The sequence below is a fragment of the Teleopsis dalmanni genome, chromosome 1, assembly GCF_002237135.1.
Source record: "Teleopsis dalmanni isolate 2A chromosome 1, ASM223713v2, whole genome shotgun sequence".
Lineage (NCBI taxonomy): Eukaryota > Metazoa > Arthropoda > Insecta > Diptera > Diopsidae > Teleopsis > Teleopsis dalmanni.
In genome coordinates, this window is record NC_051846.1 from 8,535,058 (window position 1) to 8,540,815 (window position 5,758).

The window sequence follows — 5,758 nt, forward strand, 5'->3', positions numbered from 1 at the left end:
GTCTTAAGAAATTTAAATTCAAGAATTGCTCTACAAATCATAGAGCAGAACTTAACTAAGCTAGTTTCAAACTCCAAAATTCTTGTATTGATCGTAGAAAGCACAATTTTGATACTATACGACAAAATGTACTTTGAAGCCATACAGCGCATGTCCCATGAAGCCCTCGATTTTCAAGTAAACAACGCTTCATATATAAAACACCGTCTAATTAACTTTGATTTTAATAAACCAATTATTGTCATATATATAAACATATATTGCAAATTTTTTATATACCTTCTGATATATTTATAAATCATACATGTACAATTGGTCCCCGAGCTGAGACCTGATTGGTCGAAATAACGTAAACAATATTGTGAAAAAAGATTAAAATTCAAGAACAACTTTAAAATATAAAATAAAATCAAAAAAATACCGAAAAGCGAAGTTAATGGAATCAATAAGAAAATCAGAAATACTCAATCAAGAATAACGTTCGACTGGTAATCTTAGCAAGTCATAGGTCTACAATGTCCTAAAACAAAAACTATAATTCTATTCAACAGAATAAGAACTTCAAGTCACAGAAGGAACTACGGAAATAATTAACTAATTTTTTTGTACGAAGATGGTATCGATCCAAGAAAAAGTCCTTGAGACAGACTTTTAAGTTATTATTTACATGGACAAAACAACTTTTATCGCAGGAAATTGTCAAGATCCCACCGTTCCCATCACGGAAACCTTAATCATCATATATTAAAAAGCTTACAAAGCACCAAATCTTTTAAACTTATATTGCAAGGCTGATAATCTATATAGGTTTATTTACTTTAATTATTCCATGTGAACCATTTATTGGTCATATGTGCCTAGCTGCTGCAATACAAATGAGTCTGCAAAAACCACATAGCAGGAGAGGTTTCAAGAAAACGTAAAGAGGAATAAACCATTACAATTAGTAGACGAAGGGTAGAAATTATTTTAGAGTTCCAAGCCAGTGCTTCTCAAACTTTTTTGTAGTATGCCCAACAAAAAGCTTTTAAAATTTCTAACGTAACATAAGCAAGGAACTTTCGGAAATGTTGGCATATCATTATTATCATTATTATTAATATTCTTGATTTCGAAGATTAAAAGACGAATTAGATTCTTAACCCTTTTCATAAACAAACTCTTAATTTTGATTTATGATATTAAATTGTAAAGTTCGTAAACAACCTAGAAACGGTGGCTACATAGTCCAAAGCTGTTGTTCCAAAGTTAGTAAATTTAAGGAAAGGCAGGAAACTATTGCAGTATACTAATGAATGGAGCACTTTATGTTGGAGTCCATCAAATACTATAATACAAAAATCGCAGAGACCAAATTTTTTGCAAAATTTCTTAATAATGACTAAAACCTAATGAGTTTCTAACTGTTTATTATAGCAGAAAAGAAAAGCTCAAGGCTTGAGCTTTTCGTGTCATAATAATAATGACTGTTTCTATCCTTCAAGAAAGCTGCAATAATAAGTTTTCTGTAAGCTTCTGTATGCTATAAATAAAATGCATCATAACTGGATGTGATGCAGTAAAATGTTAAAAAGAGCTTTTCAACATATTGAACAATATTTATGAATATTAAAGACCGTGCACTACGGACTTTATATATACTAAGTAGAGATATTACATTACTGTAATTTCTTTTGGTAAGCATTAAGTCAACATTGTATATTCGCATTATGGAAGTTTACAATACTATCTTTTGTATGTCATCATTTCTATAGCTTTGTAGCAACTAAAGCTTTAAACATTCGTCGTTAAAGTAAAGCTTTTAACAGTTTATTTTATTCAACACACTGTAACAGATTTAACAGTACCAGTTCATTTCGTGTCTATTTTCACCATTGGTCCTTTTTAAGCACTTGCTTGCCAGTTCTAAGCTCAGTACGAGACAAACGCTAATGGCGTGTGAACGCAACACTGCAAAGGGATTTGTTAAATCGATTTTACTTACATCTGAAGTGGCCATACCGAGATTTACCATAAAAATTCGATTAAGCACAATATGACCTTCCGAAGGTGAGAGTGTGTTGTATCTCAAATGGAAAAACATTTTTTTCAGAACAATAAAAATAAACAAAAAAAGAAATTTGCATTTAAGCGTAATCAGCGAATTTTTAAACTTGAAGGTGAAATATATATCATCATCATTTCATTTGTATATAAATTGTAAAATAATTTCTCTATATACATATGGAAATATGTATAAACGTTTGTTAATATGACTATATAAGTCAAAGCGTTAACCTTATGGTAACCCGGTTTTTTGCTGCATTCAAAGCAGCACATTACAGCCAACATACATATTGACATAATCTCATAGATACTTTCTGATATATTATGTAGACGCTTACATATCTGTCAGTGTATCTACTTGTATAATAGATTATAGTCTGACACACTTCCAGCGACAATAAAGCTTTTAATTAGTTGCATTTAGCTACTTCTTTTACACTTTTTTGCACTCAGGCGCCACTGTAAAACTGAAACGATTTATATTTAAATGGATTAATGCAGTAGCTGTTGTAGGACACATTTTTGCCATAATTTTGTATGTAATTCACTCTGAAATACTTGTGCCAAATATTCTCTACTAAATTTTGCAACATTTTAAATACTTCAGGATAGGAATTTGAATTTGATACCACAAAAATTACATATTTTCCTTTTATACTTGTCACTTTTTAATGGAACTTCATCTCATGTCTAAACGCTTTCACATACTCCACACCATCTATGTTCCATATATACTGATGTCGCATTTAAAGGAAATTAAACTGTATGGTATGGAAACTGTAACTTAACGTCGACAGAAAACTCCCACAAAAAACACGAAATGTTTTGAAGAGGCTTACAAAGGGTAAAATATTTCATTTTTAATAAGCAAAAATGTTGAAGCTTCAGCTTCAGTAAAAAGTTAAAGTGATATATTGGATATAGTCAGGAATTTGTACTCATAAGTGTCGTCTGAGTTTTTCACACAACGACTTTTTCTTCGAAATTTCTTCAAAATTAGGGAAAATTAGTTTAACTTAAATATTTCATACTTAAGTAAATATTTAGATATTTTCTCAAACTTATGTTACCGAAACTTTTATAAAGGAAAGCCTTTAAATAAACAAGTATCCCTTTTCTAGTTATGTATATTTTATTTATTGCGACTATTGCGAAATTAGGCAAAATGCTAGTAGTCCTTATAAAGACAAAATTTATAAAGATAAGTTCGTAAATTTAAATAAATTTAAAGGCTGTGGTAACCATAGATAAATTACATAGATTACTACTTCGACGTAGAGCAAAACAAAAAAGATACTTTTGTAATTTGAAATACGAATACAGAAGGTTCTTACAGGACCTAAGTAAGTGAATTCATAACGAACATTACAGTTATTATTATTATTAAAAGGGACAGATGAATGTCCCGATTGATAGGATGAAGTTTAAAGAAAATAAAAAAAAAAGTATTTGTGGACATCAATTTTTCTAACAACTGAATGAGTCGGTAAGATAAATCCTTCACCAAATCGCTGTAAAAATCTTGTATTATCTATTGAAAAAATAAAATCTGCTTACCAACCACACAACGAATCCTTTTTTAACGAAAAAATTGTATGCGTTGAACCAACACTTTATATTCGATTTAATGTATTATTCCTGGACGGTATAATCCATAAACAATACACTCTATAAAAAATGCAGAACTGTTTTCTTGCATATCCGATGCAATTATCAACATTAATGTTAGCAATCAATCTAATATAATATATTTATAATTTCATATTACTATCCATATTATATATTAAGACAGTTGATAAACTACCAAACCTTCTTCCACTTAAGTTTCTAGACCTTTTTCAGTTTAATGCATGTCACGTAAGATACTGGACCTACCTCCTGAAAAACTCAACAAATGAGTTAAAGCAGATGTGACATTCTGCATTTCATAAGAACTGCAGATCTCAGCAAGTGTACAACCATTCTTTAAGAGATACCATTTAATAGGAGAAAAAAAGTAGATAAAAGACCTAGAAGCATATTTGTATATAAAAACCAATAAAAATTTGGTTCGCATAATTACTGCTCCATTATTTTATTTATGACTAAACTAATTTATTCTCCTGAAGTAATATAATTAATTATAAAAAAATGATTTTCATCTATAATGAACGCAATGTTATTGATTTTATGTGGAGATAATAAGCAGTCACGTCTTAATTTACTTAAAATTGCTTAAACAGACTTTGTCACGAAGAAGAGAAAACAGCAGAACAGTGTCACTGTGATAGTAGTGCCAGACTCAGGCTTCGGTACTTATCAACTATCTATTCACTTATAACGGCAATATCTCTTCAATGGACATAATGGCATTTTTAAATCCTACGCGCCTATGGAACTAAAGTGGGTTTGTCACAATAATCCTTAAAGGTTACATTGACGTAGTAAAATTAGTTCCCAACCCTTTCAAAATCTATCTATCTAGTTTTGCTTAGTTCTTTATACTGACATTCATACTTTTCCTCATCATTTTGTTATCAGAGCTGAATTCAATCCTGAACGATTAATAAGTTTTTAATAGTGAATTATATATAAGATGGAAAACGAGACAGTCATATTTTATTCACGATTCATGTCTGACAAAATATCTACTCAGATGATCTACTGTTGTAAACACAGTTAGTGATTGAAAGTTAATTCAGCATAATTATCTGGCTCATATGGCCTAAATGCTACTGATAAAATATTTAATGGTGGTTTTGGGAAAATTCAACATTTCGAAGGAGAAAAAATTTTCAGAGTGTTGAAATTGTCTCATAATCACATTTCGTTTAGCCAGGTATGACCTATAGGCCCTCTTTTCATTATGGAAGATTGTTTAGCTCACATTTTAAAATGTATACTTATGTTCCTGGTAACGTTCATGATTAGAAAACATCAATACTACTTTGGCGTTTTAGAAAAGTTTGAATGATATTTTCAAATATTTGAAAGAAACATCTAAACTATAAATATATATTTGGGAAATTTTTATTTTTATTATTGGACATTACCATGGACACAATTTTAGTTAAAGGGAGTTGTACAATATTTTTAAATATAAATAAAATAAATATATATATATGGGAAATTTTTATTTTTATTATTGGACATTACCATGGACACAATTTTAGTAAAAGGGAGTTGTACCGTTTGAATTTTGACCTTGAAAACAATATTTTTAAATGTTTAAATGTTGATTTTATTATTTCATATTACTTCGAAAATACTCGTACATACAGGATGAAGGAGTAGTACCAGGTCACATCCCTCTACTTGACAATTTCAAATTCGTTTTTATTTTGCTTTTAAAGACAATTTGTGGGTTATTTTTGAATGCAAGGAGAATATATTTTTAATGTAATTATTTAAAAAATTTTTCGTTATTGAACATAATATCATTGAAAACCTGAACACGTCTAAATAATCATATATTATAAGTGTATACCGCTGGATATTAAGCCGCTATTACCAATACCATTCAAACAAAATTCCTCCATTGGATGTACATTAAAGTCAACATTATCAGTTATCATCATTCCAACTGCTTAATGCATTAGAAAAATATTTAGCTAATCATGTATTTTTAATGTGAAGCACTCATACCCTAATCGCACATAGTGATTCTATTAGCAAAACATTGACGGATGAACAGAACATAAATAAAGTAAATTATATCCTTCAGAAGTTGACA